Genomic DNA, 22,387 nt, shown 5'->3' with positions numbered 1-22,387 from the left:
GCTTACTGCTGCAAAGAAAAAAGTGGGCAACATAGAAGAATATATGGATAATAAAAGCAGAGAGAAAAAACTCTAGAAGAAAAGTAGAAATGAATGCTAGAAATCAGAAACACTAAAACAAATAAAGAACACCATTGATGGGCTTACTAAGGGAAGAATCAATGAACATAAAGGTATAGCAATAAAAACTTTGGAAATTGAAATATATGATTCTAAGTTGAATATTAGTTTCCAAAACTATTGTTGAATTTTCCTTCCTCATCGTATTATGCCAATTTTTGTTTCATTAATTTTGAGGGTCTTTTAATAGGTGCATGTATGTTTATGAGTGTTTAAGTTTTCCTGATAGATTTACCCCTTTATCATTAAAAAGTTGCCTTTTTTATTTAGCAATATTTTATTTAATATCTATTTATACCAATTATACTAAAGCCTGTCTAATTTTCTTTGGTTAGCATAGTACGTTATTTTTCATTAATGTCCATTCACCTTATTTGTGTCTTTGAGTTAATGTGTGTCCCCATACACAGCAAGGTTGAATCTGCTTCTTGAATGAAGTGTTTTATTCATTTATATTTAATGTAATTAATGCTAATGTAGGCTCTACGATTGCCATTTTGTTACTTGTTTTTTACTTTTTTATACCTTTTGCTGTTTTTTCCTCTATTGCTGCCTTTTATGTTGTTAAAAAGAGATTGTCTAGTATACCATTGTAATCCGCTTTTTATTTATTTTACTATATTTCAAACTGTTTTTGTTTTTGCCCTATGGTTACAATTGACATCTTAATTTCAAATAATGTCATTTGCATTATTAATGCCAACTTAATTTCAATAGTATACAAAAAAATGTTGTCTCAATATAGGTTCATACCCATTTCCCCACTTCGCTGTATTATTTATATATGTCATCTCTTTATTCATTATAATCCATTAACACACATACATAACTATAACTATTGTTTTATTAAGTTTAAATTTCTAAAATAATGATGAAAAATGAAACAAACTAAATTATACATAATGTTTTATATTTGTTTATGTAGTTACTGGTACCTTTACTGGTACTATTTATTTCTTTGTGTTGATTAGAGTTACTTTCTACTATAATTATATCTCAGCCTAACGGACTCTTTTTAAATAGTTTTTATATAATGGTTTTACCGGTGATAAATTCTCTTCATTTTTTATTTTCTGGGAATGTCATTTTTGAAGGCTTGTTTCACTGGATATAGAATTATTGGTTGACAATAGTTTTTGTTAGCACATTGTTTCCTCTATCTTCCGTAGTTTCTCATAAGAAGTCAGTTGTTAATCTTACTGAAGACATTTTATGTTTGATGAGTCATGTTTCTGTTGCTGCTTTCAGTACTTCTTCTTTGTCTTTGAATAGCAAGAGTTTAACTAAGATGTATCTAGGTTGAATCTCTGTTTATCCAACTAAACTTATCGAATATTCAGATTAATGTTTTTCATCGCATTTGAGAATTTGGGGTCATTATTAATTAATTTTACGTGTACTTTCCCCCATTTCTCTCTTTTTTTTTTTTTTTTTTTTTTTTTTTTTTTGAGACGGAGTCTCGCTCTGTCGCCCAAACTGGAGTGCAGTAGCCAGATCTCAGCTCACTGCAAGCTCCGCCTTTCAGGTTCACGCCGTTCTCCTGCCTCAGCCTCCTGAGTAGCTGGGACTACAGGCGCCCGCCACCTCGCCCGGCTAGTTTTTTGTATTTTTTTAGTAGAGACGGGGTTTCACCGGGTTAGCCAGGATGGTCTTGATCTCCTGACCTTGTGATCCGCCCGTCTCAGCCTCCCAAAGTGCTGGGATTACAGGCTTGAGCCACCGCGCCCGGCCTCCCCCATTTCTCTCTAACTTATTCTTCTGGATCTCCTGCTATGCATGTGCTAGTATGCTTGATGACATCCCACAGGATTCTGAGGTGGTCCTCATTTTCTTTCATTCCTTTTGCATCCTGTTTCTCAGACAAGAACAATCTTGTTCCTCAGACTGAATTGTCTGAAGTGCTGAAGTGACCTATTTTCAAATTTTCTGTTTATTTATTTTGTCAGGTCATATCTTCTGTTGAAATCTTCTAGAGAATTTTTTATTTCTAATATTGTACCTTTAATCTCCAGAATTTCACTTTGGTTATTTTATTTTAATATAATTTCAATCTGTATATTTATTTTCTCTAATAGGTCACACTTTCACATTTTCTTTTTTAATTTCGTACTTTTTTTTCTTCTAGTTCTTTGAAAAAAATGCATATGCTGGTTAAAATTTTCTTCTAGTAACTTCAATGTTGGAGAATCATCAGAAATAGTTTATTTTTGCTGATTTCTTTTTCTGTTTATACAGTATACTTTTTGGTATGTTTTATAATTTTTGTTAAGTGTGACAACTGTGAAATCAGATTTCTTCCTCAGTGTCTATTGTTCTTATATCTATGTATTAGGTTAGTAATGGTCCTGGACTGATTCTGTAAAGTCTGCATGCTTTGTCATGTATGGCCATTGAAGTCTTTGCTTGGTAAGTTTGGTGGTCAGCTAATTATTAAATTATTGTATTAAAGTTTTGTACCACACTTTGCTGAGAAGCTTTCTGTGTATTGAGGCATATCTTCAACACCATGCAGTAATTTACATAGCTTCATTAGTCTTCACTTCTTTCTTGTACAGAGCCTCAAGGTTATCCACAGGTGAAAGATAAAAACCTTCTCGAATTTTTCCTAGGCATGAGCACAGCTCTCTATATATCTCTGGCCTTCCGGATTCTTTTTTCTCTATGAGAGCTTTTTAAAAACTCCCTATAGTCATTTGATTTTCCAGATTTTTAGCTTAAGTTTATTGTCTAGCTTCTTGTTTGACCCGACTCACTCATAAATTCAAGTAGCTAAAATGTTAAATAGTTGCTACTGGTAATTTTAAACCAACACACCGGGGATAAGACTTTCCTCTGTGAGTTAGCTCTGATTTAGGATAAATAAAACAAACTTTGTGGGTGGTATTTTTCCCGTGAGCTCCCAGAAAGGTCAGTGACAATTCTCTGGGGATGACAATTTTTGTTTAGTAAAAGGAACTCACCAAACTCATTCTGACCCATCCTATGAGTGTCAGATTACTGGTTTTCACAGATTACATGGTTCTGTGGCTACCGGTTTTTCAGGTAACCTCAAACCTGGAGTGAGGGGCATGGAAGTAGGACAAATTAAGACATTGCAAAACTTATTGTTCTTACTGAGATTTAGTCGTTTTTTTTCTTGAATAAGGGCTTCTGAAAGTTTTGTGAGCCTTAAGTTAATATCCAGAGTTCTGAAAAAGCGGATTTTTATAAATTTTGCCAATGCTCTCATTGCTATTATGGTAGAGTAGATTTTTGGCAGTTTTTACTCCACTATTCGGAGTGTGTGTCTCCTATTAATAGATTCTAATTGACAAAAAAATCCCGAATTAAATAGTACATTTAGTGTGTATTAAGTGAAAATTAAGTGGTTGTGGCCCATAGCACAGTCTTTTATATATTCAAGTGCAATGAGACTCTCTATGTAAGGAATAGTATAAGGAAATCTACCCAAAATTATTTGATTACAAGTACCTTTTGTTAGATGAGTTTTATTTGTTGGTTTGTTGTTTTGGCTTTGTTTCATTTTGTTTTAAATGGGACATACTTTTCAAAATGTACTTTGAGAAATGATGGGATAGGTAAATTTTGGCTAGTCTCACTAGATATTTATAGCCAGATTAGCAAAAAGTCACCATATAATCAAAGAGAAATTTCAGCCACCCTGTCAACAGGCCATGTATCTTCTATATGGCAAGTAGAAGTTTCCTGCCCTTGCACAAGAGGATGGTTTTATGTAATGGAGAGTCTGATTTTCTTCTCAACTCATCTCCTAGGGGTATGGTAGGTTGTTAAACAGTAAATCTCACAATAATTGGAAAGCTTTATATAATCACACCAACTAATTGGAATGATGATTAAATCACTAAACTCACTAATATTGTAATAAATTACAAACGCCTTTAAAGAGGTTTTAAATCTCATAAGAAAGATGGAGGTAATAAGCATTTAAAGAGTTTTTTATGTTGCTAAAGGATAATTAGAGCATGTTAATAATCTATCCTCTGATCTATGCTAATATTTGTGGAACACCTACTATGTGACAGACATTAGGCAAGCAGGACCAGCTAAATAATTTAAGGGGTGAAAATTTAAAATGTGAACTCTTGCTCAAAATTATCAAAAATTTCAAGACAGCAACATCAGAGCTTCAAACTCATGTGGAGCCCTTCTAAGCATGGTCCCAGATGAAAGGCAGTGATTGGGCAAAATACCTGATATGTACCTGGCATAAGACAGGCATTTGGAAAGGTGTTTTCACAAGTTATTATGCCATTTACTCCACACAGTGACCCTATTATCAAGGTACAATTATTATCAACCTCAATGTACAAATGAGTTGACTGAGGTTTATGAAGAATAAATTACATATCTAAGATCACAGAGCTTGGGACTGAAATATGAACAGCCTAATTCTAAGGCTTTTAGCAACAAACCGCTACATGATATTCTCCTTGGCCAGAGTTAGGAGGTCAGACTCCTATTTCTGGCTCTGCCAAGGACTCAAGTTGGGGACTTTGGACAAACCACTGACCCTTATTTGTGTATTCTTTTCTTGTTTCACATTAAACAGATGATGCTCAGATTCTGTCCCCTTCTAACAGGCCCTGCTTCTATGAAAGCTAAGGAAGTAAGATAGGGAGCCAAACAATATCCCAAATTTTCTTAAAGGGTGTTTTATTTTTTCTCCTGTGGTTGGTTACCCCAGTTGAAATAAAACCATTTTGTATAACCAAGCACAGATGCATTGTTTTTATATCTGAGTCTTTACTCTGTACAATAGGTGTAGATTTGATCTTGTAAGAGTTTATCCTGTGTACTAATTCCTCAGAATATTATTATATATTACTTATTAAAAGGTTTCCAGCATTAATCTTTTCCAGGTTCTATTTAAGTTAATTAAAGTGTATATAGCAAGATTTCTCATTATATTTAAAATGTGCATGCTCATTATGGCTCTTCAAGAAGGAGACTAGTATATGCACTGATTCATAAAGTTATTTAACACAAGAAGGCTATTTTTAAAGTGTTTCACTGGGAGATTTTTATTCAGAGCCCTCAGTTCTGTTGGCAACCATCAGCTTGCTTTACCAAAAAGTACCAGCTACCAACACATAAATTCCAGTAACCTTCCTCAGTAGACCACAAGTATTATCTGGTAAGGAAAGGTGTCCATCCAAGAAAAGCTGTGTTTTTATTAATGGTAGGGCCTGCCTGTTCTTTCAACTTCTATCCTCTCTTATGGGTTTAGTAGGTTGTTAATATTAAACTTCTCAGAAATAGGCAAGCTTTCTCTAGTCATCCCAACTAAATAAGAGGAGCCATTGAGTCACTCTATATTGTCTGACTTTCAGCTACAGAAAACAAAACAAAAAAAACACCTTGGCTGGCAGAACAAATTTACTGACCCAACTAATGGAAGAGACTAATGCTGGTTCACTTCATGTCGTTAAATTGAGGGGTCATATGATATTGCCAAGTCTCAGCATCTCCACCTTCTAACTCCATGTTGACTCAGTCTCAGATCTATGTGATGGCAAAATGTCTGTATGTTCTTTAGGCCTACATAATCCCCATTTCATATCCAGTGACAAAGATGTCTATTTTCTCAGTAATTCAAACAAGAGCCTCGATGATAGCTCTGATTGGACCTGAACTAACTGTTACGGACAGGAAAATAGAAGGATGAGCCTAAATTATGTGTCTATGATTACACACACTCCAGGGACTAGGGCGTGTATGAAGTCATCTAGACTGAAAAAGCATGAAAATAGGCCAGATGCCTCTACAGATAACAATTGGGGAATTCTTACTCAGAAAAAAGTAACCAGAAACCAAGAGGCAGATACAACAACTATCCATCTCCCTCATGCCCTTCCTCCCTCTCACGAGCTAGGCCTCATCATCTTCATCTGTTGAATTTGACCAAACCTTCCAGGTCTGTCTAAAATGCCACTTCATCTATGAAGCCTATTTTGACTCCTTCACTCTTCTCTTCCCTAAATTAGATGTCTTCCTCAAGTTAGGCCCAATTAAATATTTAACTTTATTCTGTGGCTTTGTATAATATGCTTGTTTTATAGCTCTTTTTTTCATTTCTTTCAGATTCTCCAAAAGGATGTAAAACTATAGCAGAAACCGTGTTTCAGTCATCTTTGAAGGCTTTGCAGATCTATATCAGCAACTTACAATTAGAGTGACACTATGATTAAAAGAAAGCAATTGTGCTTCCAGTATACATATATATATATTCATATATTTATATTTTATTTGCCTGAGAGTCTTATATAGATCTATACAACTAATCCAAGGTGTAGTGTAATAAACAGTTATTTACCTACCCTAAAGCCAGTCTGGGTGTTAATTCATTCACATGTGACTTAGGGAATACATATTGCTGACATTAACTTAAGCCATTTGTTTTTTTGTTTGTTTGTTTGTTTCCTTTTCTTTCTCTTTTTTCTTTCCACTTGTGATTGGTTTTAGGCTACCCATGTGACTGATGAAAAGAGTGTGAGGGTAGATCTTCTGGTGGAGTCTCTGGTAAAATGCCTTTCCTCTTAAAAAGAAACACATGAGAAGAGACAGTTCCACACCTTGGTGAGATGTTGTCATATGAGTATGACACTTGGAGCTGTAGTACATAATTTCTGACCATGAGGGAGGCTAGCTTGATGTATAACACAAACACAATGAGGCTGAAAAGGCGTAGATGGAAAGAGCACATGCTGGGATGCTGTTGCTAAGCTTCTGCTTAATGATCCTTGAACTGGCAAACTTCACATGATAAAGGTGTTCATTGTTTAAGCCAGTTGACATTGGGTTTTCTAATGTTAGTAGTGCAAAGAATCCTTATGAATGACCACAGAGTTAGTTTAAAATGTGGATTTTTTTACATTTAAACTTTTATTTGTGATTGATGAATAATAATTGTATTTATGGGGTACAATGTGATGTTTTCATACATGTACACATTGTGGCACGAATTATATCAAGCTAATGTAACATATCCATCTCCTCATATATTTATTATTTTCTTGTAGTGAGAATACTTAGGATCTATCTTTTTAGCAATGTTGAAATATACATTATTATTAACTATGGCTAATAATAATCATCATCATACTATGCAATAGATTTTGAGAATTTACTCCTCCTGTCTAACTGAAACTTTGTATTCTTTGGTCAAAATTTTTCCATTCCCCATTCCACCTCCTCATTTCCCGTCAAACCCAAGCCTTCAGTAACCAGCATTCTATTCTCTGCTTTTATATTTTTAGGTTCTACACATAAGTGAGATCATGCAATATTTGTCTTTGTGTGCCTGCTTTATTTTCATTTGATATAATGTCCTTTAGGTTCATGCAAGTTATTGCAAATGACAACATTTTCTACTTTCTAAAGGCGAGTGGTATTCTATTATGTACATAAGCAATTTTTTGTCAATTTATCTGTTCATAGACACTTCAGTTTATTCCATTTGTTGCCTATTGTTAATAATGCTCCAATGAACACAGAAGTGCAGATATTGCTTCAACATACTGATTTAAATTTTTTTGGATATATACCCAGAAGTGAGATAGCTAGATCATATGATAATTCTAACTCTATTTTTAGTTTTGAGAAACCTCCGTACTGTTTTCCATAACGGCTGTACTAATTTTCATTCCTACCAACAGTGTACAAGGGTTACCTTTTCTCCACTTCCTTGCCAACACTTGTTATCTTTTATTTTTTTGATAATAGCCATTCTAATGTGGGTTTCTTGACTCTCAGCCCAGAGATTTTTCCAAGAGATGTTTACATTTAGTGAGAAAGAAGAACTTTGCCTAAAACATTGAAACAGTGGGACTTGTGAATTTGGCCTGAACCAATGGAGAACCCTGGTCATCTGGACAGCATCTTATGGACTTTAATGCTTAGGAAAGGAAATGTTGAAGTCTTTAGATATTATTTGAGCAATAGAGCAGCATTCAAGACATAGTTTCCATCCCTAAGTATTTTCATTCTTACCATAAGCTTGAGAACTTAGCTGTCCAGGCTCTTAATGCATGTCATGGCAGATTTTTCTGTTTCTTATATGAGCAGTGGTGAGTAAGAGGTAGCTAGTAGGCATTTAGTCAGTCACTTGATATATACAAATTGATTGACTGATTTTGTGACTCCATGGAAAGTAAACCCCAAGAAACATAGAAGGAGAAGGAAAAATGCAAGAACAAACAAAAAAAAATTGGTCTACTCCATTTCTTTGATGAAAACGTTGTCCTAATTTTTACTTTGCAATGCTATCAGGCCTAGTCTCAGAAATTGGCAGTGTCTTGCACTTAGAGTGCTGGGTTCCCACGTAGATGAATGAGGAACAGCTCTTCAATTACAAGACCGGAGCTCTTCCATGTAACTCTCTAAATTACCATATTAACATGGTGAATATTGTGTGCGTGTGTGTGTGTGTGTGTGTGTGTGTGTGTACCATTAACAGATTTTTAAATCCAGAAGCAGAGAAGGTAATTGGAAGAGTCATATGGCTGAATGACAATATTTCCTTATGCAGGTTTTAGTTCCCTGGAGATGAGGTGTGTTTCATAAACATTGCATAGAATTCAACTGACACATTTGCCTAGGAATTTGTGGTACCATTAACACAAAACAAAACAAAAAAATCATCACTATCTTCTCTTTCGGCATGATTTATTTTTTCCTGTTTTAGAATGATAAATGACAGTAGAATCCACCCTGACCTCTAATAGAGATGGGTAGATGAGACTCAGTGTTTTATTTCCTGGGAGAATAACATAGCTATAAAATTAGTATTTTCTTATTTTTCTTGAGGGTTGATTAAGATCTTTTCAAGTGATATTACTTAATGAACTCTATCTTTTCATTGCTTTTGATATGTTTGCATTTAATTTACTCATCAAATATTTATTTATTTAACAACTGCAGTAGTCAAATACTCCTATTGCATGGTTGTATTAGTCAGTTTTCACACTGCTATAAAGAAATACCTGAGACTAACTAATTTATAAAGGAAAGAGGTTTAATTGACTTACCTCTGGGGAGGTAAGAGGAAACTCTGCATGGCTGGGGAGGCCTGAGGAAACTTACAATCATGGCGGAAAGGGAAGCAAACACGTCCTTCTTGACAAGGTAGCAGGAGAAAGAAGTGCGGAGCAAAGTGGGAAGAACCCCTTATAAAACTATCAGATCTCCTCAGAACTCACTCACTATCATGAGAACAGAACGGGGGAACCACCTCGGTGATCCAGTCACCTCCCACGAGGTCCCTCCACAACATGTGGGGATTATAATTCAAGATGAGATTTGAATGGGGACACAGAGCCAGACCATATCAGTGGTGTATTAGTTTCTTGCCATTGCTATAACAAATTGCCATAAACTTAATGGCTTAAAATAAGACAAATTTATTTTATTATACTTCCAGATTAGAAGTCTGACATGAGTTTTACCAGTATAAAGTCAAGGTTTCAGCAAGGTCCATTCCTTTTGGGGGCTTAGGGGAGAAAGTATTTCTTGCCTTTTTACTTCAAGAGGCTGCTGGCATTTCTTGGTTTATGGCTGCATTTCTCCAATCTCTTGCTTCTGTCATTAGTCTCCTACTACTTACTCTGATCTCCTGACACCTGTATATAAATATGCTTATAATTATACCAGATCAAACTGGATAATCCAGAATGGTCTTCCCACATCAAGATTTTTAATTTAATAGTATCTGCACAATCATTTTTTTCATATAAGGTAACTAGCATAGTTTCTGAGAATTAGAAAGTAGACACCTTTTACTTAAATGTAAAACCCCAAACCGTAAAAACCTTAGAAGAAAACCTAGGCAGTACCATTCAGGACATAGACATGGGCAAAGGCTTCATGACAAAGACACCAAAATCAATTGCAACAAAAGCCAAAATTGACTAATGGGATCTAATTAAACAAAATAACTTCTGCACAGCAAAAGAAGTTATCATCAGAGTGAACAGGCAACCTACAGAATGGGAGAAAATTTTTGTAATCTACACATCTGACTAAGGTCTAATTTCCAGAATTTATAAGGAACTTAAACATATTTACAAGAAAAAAATGACCCCATCAAAAAGTGGGCAAAGGATATGAACACACACTTCTCAAAAGAAGATATTTATGTGTTCAACAAACGTATTTTAAAAAGCTCAACATCACTGATCATTAGAGAAATGCAAATCAAAACCATAACGAGATACCATCTCATGCCAGTCAGAATGGCGATTATTAAAAAGTCAAGAAACAGCAGATGCTAGTGAGGCTGTGGAGAAACAGGAACAATTTTACATCGTTGGTGGAAATGTAAATTAGTTCAACTATTGTGGAAGACAGTGTGGTGATTCCTGAGGGATCCAGAACCAGAAATACCATTTGACCAAGCAATCCCATTACTGGGTATATACCCAAAGTAATATAAATAATTCTATAATAAAGATACATGCATATGTATGTTTATTACAGCACTATTCACAATAGCAAAGACATGGAAACAACCCAAATGTCCATCAATGATAGACTGGATATGTGTTCTGTAATATACACCTTGGAATACTAGGGACATGGATGAAGCTGGAAGCCATTATCTTCAGTGAGCTAACACAGGAACAGAAAACCAAACACGGCATGTTTTCACTCATAAGTGATAGTTGAACATTGCGAATACATGAACACAGGGGAGAGAACAACACACACCAGGGCCTATTGGCAGGGGATGGGGATGGCGAGGGGAGGGAGAGCATCAGGACAAATAGCTAATGCATGTGGAGATTAGAACCTAGGTTACCAGTTGATAGGTGCAGCAAACCACCATGGCACACATATACCTATGTAGCAAACCTGCACGTTCTGCACATGCATCCCAGAACTTAAAGTAAATTTTTATGGAGAGTGGTGTTATTCAACCAATCCTAACAGAAAGAAAGAGATAGCTTCTTTAGCATTATATACTCTAGTTAGGAAAAGTAATATGTTTAATTAAAATGCTTTGTAAAAATAAATGCCAGCGGCGAAATACCAAGAAAATGCGAGGTCAGGAGAGAGAATGTTCAAATCCAGCTGAGGGCACAAGGAAGGTTTCCTGAAGGAGACGGTTGAAGTTGAAGTAGAATTTAAAGGATAGGATGGTTGGGGGCTGCAGTAATGAAAGCTGGCATGTTTTGAGTACTCCCTAAGAGGCAGAACACTTTTGATAAGTGCTTTATGATTTAATTTTCACAAATGTGTTATAAGGTAGGGACTCCTATTTTCCTATTACAACAAATTGCTAAAAGGAGATCAAAATGAAGTTAAATTACCTGCCCCAAATCACATAACTTATGAGAGGAAAGCTCTGTTACAGGACCTACCAAGCTGAAGTAATAGAAGAACTGTAAGAGCAGGGGTGGTAATATGGAGAGGCCATAGGAACAACAGGGGCTCAATCTGACTTTCAAAGAAATGGGTGCACTGTAGGGTGGGGTGGGCACAGACATGAGAAATGATGCAGATCACAGCTCTTAGCTATAAGAGCTAAGAAGCGTGGGTTTCACTCTGCAGCAGTGAAGAGTAATGAGCAGAGTTTGACTCAAGCTGTCCTCTTAGATTGGGTTCCCCAGAAACAGGTCCAAAGACAAGGACCTGAATGCAATTAGTCTCTTTGGAAATAAATAAACTAGAAAAATGAGAAAGACAGACAGGGAAAAGAAGGAAAATATTTTTTTTTAAAAAAAGAAACATATTCAGAAGCAAAAAGAATGGATATTATTGATCAGCCTTATTTGGCAAGCAAAGAGTGCATGTGCCTTCTTGACCCTCTGCACAGAAGGTTATTAACCACTGTGGCAAATAATCTAATCTACTGTCTTGTCTAGCATTTGTATCTTGGCAAGCACTATGCTGAGATATAAAAAGACACACAGGGGGTTGGGAGGAGAGAGAGAGAGAGAAGAAAGAGAAAGAAATTAGAAAAAAAGATGTCTCAGAAATATAACCTCTCTACCATATCCCCAGAAATGAATCGAAACTCTATTTTATAAGGCTGTTTTTTTTCCTCTCAAGCCATCTAATTACAGGAAATATAAAAGACTTGTGGTTGAACTTCACACTGTGTGAAGAGTCAGCTACAGAGAGGAAGATGCACAGTGGTATATGGTATATAGAAAGGGGTTTTACTTCCTGCACCCCTATATGCACCACAGTGAGCACCATCATAGAAGTCTCAAGTCCCTGTCCTGGTAGGGAGGTTGGCTTGTATGACAATGGGAAATGCAGAGGCAGGAAACATGAATAAAGCATTTGGCCTCAAACTCTTAACAATATCTGCCTTTCATCTTTCCCATTATTTTAAAAAAGTAACTTCTAAGAGTGGGTGGAAGAATTCATGTTACTAAGCCACAGAATCTCTAGCAAATGGGTCAAAGCATCTCCATTTTACAAGGAAGTATAATAGAAATCCTTTTACTAAACTTTAGGAGTGTAATCAGAAAAAACTGAACCAAATATTGGCAATATTCACATAGCCTAAGTACAGCAATAGGAAGCTGACAACATAACTTTTCTCTATGCGACCATTAAAATGATGTTGTGAATCAATATAGACATGAAAAGATACACTCTTATTAATTGAGAAAAATAAGTTAGAAAACAGCCTCATAGTATCTCAACTTTGTTTTTTAAAATTTCTGTACAAATAAATAGATAAATGTTGTTAGAAAAGACAACAAAATGTGAGCAGTGGTGTATTTGCTGGGATAGTGTACATATGATTCCTACTTTTTTTTTTGATTTTGTATATTTTCTATTTCTTTTTCTTTAACAGTTAACAAGAACTTCATTTGCCATAAAAAATGATACCAATAAATACATTTTGAAAGACTGCTTTATATTTCTATCTTCTCTCCAGACCTCATGGCAAAGGCTGCAAATATTTTAATAGGGCTGTCGCAGGGATGTCCCTGGGGGTTTAAGAAAACAAACAAAAGTTCCAGAGCAGAGAAGCGTGAACATGAAAGCATGTGAGAAGCAAAGAAGTTATTGCTGCTTTCCCAGCTCTGATGTGTGGTTTCTCAGTGAGATAATTATAAGAATGAAGTTTTTAAAAATGGTACAATTATATTTAATTAGTTCCAGTTGCTGCTGGCTATTTTAATCCTCACCTCTGAATACTATTAGAAGTCAGATTGAATCTTGTGTTATAACCTGCATGAAATAGATTTTTTTGTTCACTTGCACATTTTGTTTTTATTTCATTTGTTTACTTTCCTTTATTTTTGGCAAACACCACCACGGTAATAGATTAGATTACTGTTAAACCTATTATATTATTTTAGCAGTGCCTATAAGACACTAATAAAGAGAAAATGAAATAGTATTGGCATGATTAAGTGTAAACTATTAATAAAAGAAAGAGTTCATCATAGTCATTGGATTTGAATGTATTAGAAAGAAGCACAGTACGTTGGGGATGGCAAAATTGTGTTACAAAGTCATTCAAATTCTATATGGATTTTTTTAGTGAGTAATTAGTTTTTAAAACCATGGATACTGACAAAAATAAAGGAGTAGATGATGGGAAGCAGATGGATCATTTAATTTATTTCTCAATTACAGTTGACACGTTGGGCACAGAAATCTGCAAGTCATCTATTTCTTTATGGTCCATTTTGCAGCTGTGTTTATTGTCATAATAAATAAATACATTATCTCATTAATGGAGCAATGAATTTTTTTTCCAAAAAACACACTCACACCCAATGTCCATGCTGCAAAGAGAATACAAAAAGGGGAGAATGTTCACCCAACTGATGCAGCAGAATAGGGTCCATGTGGGGTAGATACTTTGGGAAATGAGAGTTGGTCACAACAAAACATAACCTGTTAGTTTTTAGATATGGTCTATTGGTGATTGAGACAGTTTTCTTCCCAGAGAGCCACACTAGCAAATACAGTCACACTTGGAAATCCATGTGCATTTCCTAGTTAATGTATATTGCATTTGAGATGCAGATGGGTGATAAAGTTTATTACACTCCATTTTAGGTTCTCCCTTTCACTAGAAATGCCAGAAAGACTTGGGGAAATACCAGAACTAACCTCTGATGTTGTATTCAAAGTTGTAAAAGCAACACACATTGGATTAGGAGCAGAGTGGTCCTTTATTCTCAAGTGAACAGATGGACTTTTATATATTAACAGCTTCCCCACAAAAGTAGTGTGGTTGGTGGTGAAACTGGGGGTAGGGTATTGCTGAATATTAGGTCTAACCAAGAAGCATGTAAGTATTGATCACCTGTTATTTCTTCACAACTCATCTGGCTTATGAGTTCCCAGTGTTCTCAAGGATTTATAGAACTTGACATGCTACTTGGAAACATACTCCCTAGCTTGGTTTGACCCTATAATCGATATATTAACCCCATTTACTAAATCACTGGGCCATGTTTATGCAATAGCTATATTCATGAAAATTTTATGCAAACTGAATTTTAGGAATGTTGGAAGTAGGCTACAGATTCACTCAGATCTACATTTTTAAATCTCAGTTGTGCACATTTTAGTTTGATGAGTTTTTATTATTAACCTAATCTCTCTGAGTCTTAGATTCTTTATCTGAAGCATCGGGATGATGAGAATATCTATTTCATTGAATTGTGAAATTGGATGAAGTAATTTCTGTGAATGCTAAGGAAAATGCCTGGTACAGATTAGTGCTAAAATTATTTTATATTACCAGAAATATGGCTACATTATTACATATTCACATAACATATTGCTGTAATCTTTAATATATAGTAAAAAGCATCAAATACTCTTGTAAAGAGAAAATATATATTATATATATTGGGTATCAGCTTCCTCAGTGGTATAAGCTTAGGGAGTTGGGGTGGGGATTTTCTTAAAGCAGACTATTTTTACACTGGGTTAAGATATGGAAAAGTGACTTAAGTTGCAATAATTCATGCTACTAAAATAAGTGATGACTTTAAATCCTTCGTATCTCCATTTTAGGCTGGGGTGGGGTGCTATACAAACATTCACGTTTCAGAAAGGTGGCCAGTGGTTGGAGTAGTGTAAAACCTTTTGTCTGATGATTGATTCTGAGGCCATTCAAGAGGTAAATCTAGAAAATGTGGTTTGGATATAGCATATTAGAATGTCTAGAACTTTGTGTTCATAATTTCTAAAGCTCACAGTCTATTCTGAACAGACGGATCCTTACTGACACATCCAACAACACACAGGTGCACGTACACACACAGAAATCCAGAATTTGGGGGTCTGTATGATTTCAAGGATCTGGTGATGCACAGCTGCAGTGGTCTCACCCGACAATACTCCCTGATTAGCTTCTGGTGGTGAGTCTAGAACAAAGAAGGATGCTGACTAGATAAGAAAATGAGAAATTAACAAAGAAGAGAAGACTGGGCCTGGATACTGAGTTATAGAGTGCTAAAAAGTCCTTCGGGAGGAAAAGGGTCTAATAAAGACTAAGACGTTGATTACTGTATGATTTCCATATGTGATATTTTGTTCATGATCTTTAAGTCTTCACTGATGTAAAATGAGTGAATTAAGTATGCAGTTGGGGCATTGACAGGTAAAGCATTAAAGGACTAAGCGTTGTTCTGGATCAGAATCCAAGAAAAAAGAAAAAATTACCAGCCCCACAAAGCAGGGGAAATCAAGCAGCTGAAGCCTACATGGAAATTCACAGAAATCTTACGGTAGACCTGTGGACTCCCAAAGGCCATGAAATTATGTGCGTCCTACATTCAAGGCAATCTTGCCTAGAACTTAAGGGTCAGCAGCTCTGACAACCATCTCGTCTACAGATACAATTTTTGAGACATTTACCATTGAGAGCTTATTGCCTACGCATGCCTTGTGGTTAAAAGCACGAACTCTCCACACAGTGATGGGGAAGAAGCCTTGTTCGGTTCTAAAGGTCCCCAGGGAAAAGTGGCCATAGGTGCTATGCTTCTGTGGAGACAACTTCACAAAAGGTGTTTCTTTCACTAAATGAGGAACAAAGAAAATGCAGTTTACTCCATGTCTCTTCAGAAGCACAGCCTGTCAAAGCTCTGGGCTCTCCATCCTTGTGAAGCTCAATTTTCCTGAGTTTACAGCTCAACTTACTGGTGAGCAAACTCAATCTCTCTCTCCATCTCTGCTCGGTGGGGGCGTTGCATGAATAATGGTGACAGCTATAGACAGGCAGTCCTGGAGAACAATTGTGAGAAAGCAGGGGTGGCTGGCAGTGGTTTTCAAGAGTGTGAAGGGATGTGTGGGTTTCTTTAAGATGCTAATTCCATGAGTCTCAGTAGGCTGCACTTGGAAGGGTAAATGGGGAAACAGTCAAAAGAGTTTTAATTTCAGGCCTTGGTCACAATTGCAGTAGAAAATTGATGACAGGTGGTTGCAGCTTCCCTGCCGTGATTTTAAACTCATTAAAAAAATTATATAACTTGACCATCAGGTGGCAAAAGAGTGAGGCTGAAATAGAAGACTTCTCATTTTTAGTTCAGTGTTGACTTCTTCTACACATATTATCTATATCTCAAGCCAGAACTGGGATTGAGCATGAATTTGTGCATGTTTAAAAGACACAGTCTTGGAGAGAGTATTATAATAGAAGAATCTGGCATAGCAGTCCACGGCACTTCTGCATTATAGAACTTAACACAAAGGATCACTGAGTCCCAGCAAGGTACAGGATACAATCATCATTTTTACCTAGAAATAGATCTTGAATCCTGTAGGCATTAAGTTTGGGGACCAAAGCAGAAAATTTCCTCTTCATTACCATAGTTATATACCTATTCATTTGTTCTATCCAAGACAATTAGTTCAAGCAATCTTTTAAGTGCTATCAGTTATGGATTTTATTAGGCTGTATGTAAAAGAAACCCTATCATAATGGCTTGCTCAAAAGGAGGACTAGGTAATCCTGGCTGCTCCATTTTTAATCATGCAAGCCTAGGTCATCCTGGCTGCTCAAAGAACCAGGTTCCTTCTATCTCCCTGTACCTTAGCACATGGATTTCTCTCTTATCTTGCAGAAAGACTTCTTTGCTTGCCCTATGTCAGCATTATAGGCAGAAAAAAAGAGGGAAGCAACAAGAAGTGATAATGCTTTCATTAAAAAAGCAACACATTTCCCAAAATTTCCAACACATATTTGCTTATATTCATTGGCAAGTACTGCCATTTAAACTTTCTAGTCTTTAAAAAATACATAGAAAATGAATATTTTATTTGGAACTACCATTGACTGAAATATAATCAAAAGGGAAGAAGAATAGAAGAGATATTGGAAAGTCAGCCAGTCATACCTGCCACACCTGTGATGATCTCATGCAGGTAAGCTTCTGCCATGGAGGAATCCAGGCCATGAAGCAAATAACACTCATTTATTCATACACTCATTTGCTCATTGAGCAAATGCTTATTGAGGTATTATAGTCGTGGTTTTGAAGGTACGAAAAATAGATACAATCCCTTCCTTCAAGTGTCTTATCATCTAGTGAGAGGAGAGAGACAGATGTTTGCCCTGCAGTATGATGCCGCCTGAGAGGAGAGTCACGGTGCCACTAAGAAAGCACAAAGAAAGGGCAACGGGACCCTCCAGGAAGGAAGCAAGAGAAGATTTCTCAGATGAGTTGCTTTATAAAGATACTGATACAAATCGAATTTTCATTGGGCTAAATGAAGTAAGCCAGACACAAAAAGAAAAATATTATATGATCTCACTTATATGTAAACTCTATTTTTTAAAAAGTCAAATGATATAAAGATAGAAAATAAAACGGTGGTGATCAGGGTCAGGATAGGGTGGGGGTGAGATGAGGTGATGTAGCTTCAGGGATACAAAGTAGCAAATATGTAGGATAAACAGGTGGAAAAATCAAATGTACAACATGAGAACTAGAGTTAATAGTGTATTGTGTTCAGGACTTTTGCTAAATGAGTAGATTATAGTTCCTTTTGTCACAGAGGATAAAATAGGTAATTGTGTGAGATGTAGATATGTAGATATGTAGATATGTTTGTGCCACTAACGTGACTATTTTATCTCTCTCTCTCTCTCTCTCTCTCTCTCATAGCATTATGTTGTACACCTTAAATATACAGTAGTCTCCCCTTATCTGTGGTTGCGTTTTCCAAGGTTTCAATTACTCATAATCAACAGTACTCTGAGAATATTAAACAGAACAGGACGGAAATAAACAATTCATAAATTTTAAATTGTGTGCTGTTCTGAATAGCATGATGAAATTTCATGCCTTCTGGCTCTTTCCTGCCCAGGATGTGAATCATACCTTTGTGTAGCCTATCCATCCTGCCTCTGTTCCCCACCCATTAGTCACTTAGCAGCTGTCTCAATTATCTGATCAACTGTCATGGGATTGCAGTACTTGTGTTAGAGTAAACGTTATTTTACTTAATTTTAGCTTATCTGCATGAGACCATCATAGGTGTGGCAGACATGGCTGACTGACTTCCCATTATCTCCTCTATTGTTCTTCCTTTTTAATAAAACTCTCATTTAATTTCAGTCAGTGACATTCCCGAAAGCGCAAGTGTTGCTGGCAATTCGGATATGGCAAAGAGAAGCCCTAAAGCGCTCTGTCACAGGATCCTTGGGGTGTCACTTTGCCAGCCGGGAACCTCTGTGGCTGGTGGCACCTCCTGCGTAAGTGTTGCTTGTGCCCGCTGGCCCCTACTGCCCACTCGGCTTGGCAGTCTGCACTCAGTCCGTGTAATTGGCCTGGATCCCACGACTACCAAGGGCGAGCCAGGTGCAGAGCAGCGAGGAGCATGCAGGCGAGCGCGTGCAGGGTTCGGCCATTGCGCACAGCCAGGCACACTGGCTGCTGTGGCAGGACAGGCAGCTTTAGGCACTGGCACAGGCGCCGGCTCCATGTGATGCTGCAGCTGGACAAGACATACTGCAGGCGGCTTTCTGCAGGCACAGGCGTCAAAGATGGGGAAATGCAGTGGCACCCAAAAGCTTCGAGATGCCAAAAACCACAGAGCCCCCAAAAGGGTGTTACATCCCTGGTTTGGGGAGCCCCTAGGTCTGGGTTTCCTGAAAAGCCACAACTCTTCTCTCCTTCTTGTCTCACACAGCGTAAGGTGGACAGGGGAGTGTTTCAGCCCTGTTTATGTTACAGCTCTTTCAGTCCCACCATTCAGCAGGTCCCAAGTTCTTGTCCCACATCCAGGAAGAAGGAGGTACACACACCTGGAGGGCAAGCTAGGCATAGAGGAGCTTCATTGAGCTGTGGAACAGCTCTTAGGAGACCTGAAGTGGTAGCTCATTTCCACAGACAGATCATCCTGAGGAGTATCCAGCTTTCAGAGGAGAGGAGACCTGTAGTCAGTAGCCCCTTTCAGCAGACAGGTGGTCCCATGGAGGAGACAGGAAGTGGGTGGCTCCCTCGCCCTGCTGGTAGTCCTACTGTCTGCCTGAATCTGGCAGAGCCTCGGGGTTTTTATGGGCTCAGAAAGGAGGAAGTGCATGCTGATTGGTCTGTGGGTGGCCATGAGCACGCGCAGAAAAAGCACCGTAAGTTCTCACTCTCCGAGGCAGACTCCACCCGGAACTGGAAGCTCAGCCTCCAGGCTTCAGGCTATCCCTGGCTTGAAGGTGGGGCTTCGCTAGACACCCCCTTTCAGCTCCGGAACCTTTCTGCTTCCCACCGTCAACAAGCGGTTCACGGGACCCAGGCTGTTCTTTCCAAGGGGGCTTGCAGGCCCTCGCTGAGCTACCCTCAGCCCCTTGGCCTGCCTCCCATGCTCATCGGTGCCCGAAGTCCAGAGGGAGCTGAGGCAGCAGGGGCCTGGCATGCCAGCACCACCCCAAGCGTGCACACACCCAGCTGGGTGGTGACAGCACCCGGGCTCAGCCACAACATTGCTCCAGACTCGGAGTAGGCACTGGGAGCAGGGAGAGGCCGGGAGTGGGAGCAGGCATTTCCAAGCCTGCTATGGGGGGTAGTTTCCTGGGGCCCTGAGAGCACAAGGATGCCTGGATCCAGAGCCGCGACTGGACAGATGCAGCTGTGCCTGGGAGCGCAGGGCTCTCTTCCCGCCAACACAGTAAGGGGTGAGTCTCCTGCCTGTTCCTGGCTCCTTCTGGGTGGAGTGCGCAACCCTAGCTGTGCCTCGCCTGCCGTGACTGGCATCTTCGCAGGGGCCGCTCCAAATGGCTGCCGCTGCCATCAGTTCCTTTAAGTGAAAAGGTGAAAGTTCTTGACTTAATAAGGAAAGGATAAAAATTGTATGCTTCAGGAGTTTGAGACCAGCCTGACCAACACAGAAAAACCCCATCTCTACTAACAAGACAAAACTAACTGGGTGTGGTGGCGCATGCTTGTAATTCCAGCTATTCAGGGGGCTGAGGCAGGAGAATCTCTTGAACCCGGGAGGCGGAGGTTGCAGTGAGCTGAGATCGCGCCATTGCACTCCAGCCTGGGGAACAAGAGTGAAACTCCGTCGCAAAAAATAAAAATAAAAAATTGTATGCTGAGGTATCCAGATGAGCCTTTTTGAGAGCATATTGTATTCTGTTGCTCTGGAAAAGCAAGGATTTGGAATTGTGTTAATTCCTTTACATCAACAGGGCTTTCGCATTAGTTGTGACTTTTCAGGCAGCTCTCTGCAGAGATAGCCCAGTCAATTGCCAGAGAAAGGACTGGATCCTTCAGCTTTGCCTTAATTGACACAATATTATCTTCAAACACCTTTTCCCAGTGTCCCTGGATATTTAAGAAACAATGTTTGTTTTATGTCAGTTTAATTGAAGTGAAGCAAGAAGAAACATACTGAAACCTATGATAAATTATTAGGTCACAATTATTTTCAAATAGTGCTTAATTTTATTTTTTCATTGGCATGCCTATCATTTTAAGGTTCATATTTATTAATTTTATTCTGATTTCTAGGTGGTTGACTGCCAAGTACCTTCAAGGGAGCTAAAAGTCCCTCTCCATGCATTGATTAAACCAACACTAATGATTACTGTTACCTGAACACTGCTATTTCCTTAGACTACATTAATTCATAAACTACACAAAGCCCCTGCCTGCCTTAAACTGATACTCTAATGAAGGGACAATCATCAAATAGGCGATCAAGGTAATAATGCAATATAGAATTCTTATAAAGAAGTAATCCAGGCTACTATAAAAGAAAATAGCATGAGGACTTAATTTATATTAGACTCCTAGGATATCTTGACTGGAGATGCAGATTTTACTCTGAATAATGGGAATAAATATAGTGGTTGGGGAGAAAAACATTTGGAAAGGGAGAAATGAGTTTGGTACACTTAAGAAACAGAAAGAAGATGAATGTGACTAGCGTATGCGCTAGGAGAGAGATAGTGTCATGTAAGTTAAGAAAAGGGTGGTAGTCAGGGGTTTTACATAGGAAATAGAACTTGAAACTTGACAAGTTTCTGGCAATTATTTTTCCTATGATGTGGTGAACAAGCTTGCCCTTCTCTTACCCATGGCTTCCCTTGAGGCAACACAAGGCCAAGCAACGGTCTGCAGTTCCAAGGAATGGCATCAGTTATCTTCATTCTTCCTGAAGTTTTCAAAGTCCCTTGGAAAAGCAAAATATGAAATAGATTAAATTATAAAGTATCTTGGAGAAGGCCAGCTGTTTGCTTATAAATCTTCCTTTGCATTCCACGTGAAATAATATTTCCAGCTATTTCTCTTTGAATGCTCTTGTTCGCTTTAGTATTTGTGCTTGGCTGAAAGGCCTGTGGGGTTTGTGGAAGTTGACATTCACAATATCCAATTTTTAAAGCTCTGTGTAAAAATGCCACTAAATTGATTCAAACCTACTTTTACTGATCACCTGCACTGGTAAATAAGCAAAGAGTTTTGCATATGCAAATTTTTTAGAGTTCCCTCCAGAGAAGACCAAACACACATCTTAGTATATGCATCTTGAGAGTGCTCTTCCTGGAGCTTTTGCAAGGATCGTTATTATTTAGGGTGCAACAGTCTCTTCAACCTTCCTGGAAATGAAAGGTTTCACATCCAAAACATCTACTAGAATGGTCTTCAAGATTTCATTTACAAGCAGAATTTGCAGATTTGCCATTAGGACTATTTTGGCTTTGAGGACACAAGATGTCATATGCCATGCCCTTGAAATAGCCTGCGTTATTTCTAAACTGAATCAAGAATAAAGAAGAGCCAAGATTCACCCCTTATTGACAAAACATACATACATATAC

The 22,387-nt window shown here is 37.9% G+C and overlaps 1 long non-coding RNA gene across 1 annotated transcript in view; it reads left to right on the top strand.

The window, feature by feature from the left end:
• Window positions 1-19,814: 19,814 nt before the first annotated feature.
• Window positions 19,815-22,387, top strand: part of LOC126962735 (uncharacterized) — a 29,678-nt gene continuing 27,105 nt past the window's right edge. Inside the window, exon 1 of the long non-coding RNA XR_007728795.1 lies at window positions 19,815-20,239. This is a non-coding gene — a long non-coding RNA (uncharacterized LOC126962735). The remainder of the gene's footprint in view (window positions 20,240-22,387) is intronic.

Source organism: Macaca thibetana, chromosome 9 (assembly GCF_024542745.1).
Source record: "Macaca thibetana thibetana isolate TM-01 chromosome 9, ASM2454274v1, whole genome shotgun sequence".
In the NCBI taxonomy this organism is placed as follows: domain Eukaryota; kingdom Metazoa; phylum Chordata; class Mammalia; order Primates; family Cercopithecidae; genus Macaca; species Macaca thibetana.
Note: the sequence above shows the minus strand (reverse complement) of the source record. Positions and strands in the feature narration are given on the sequence as shown.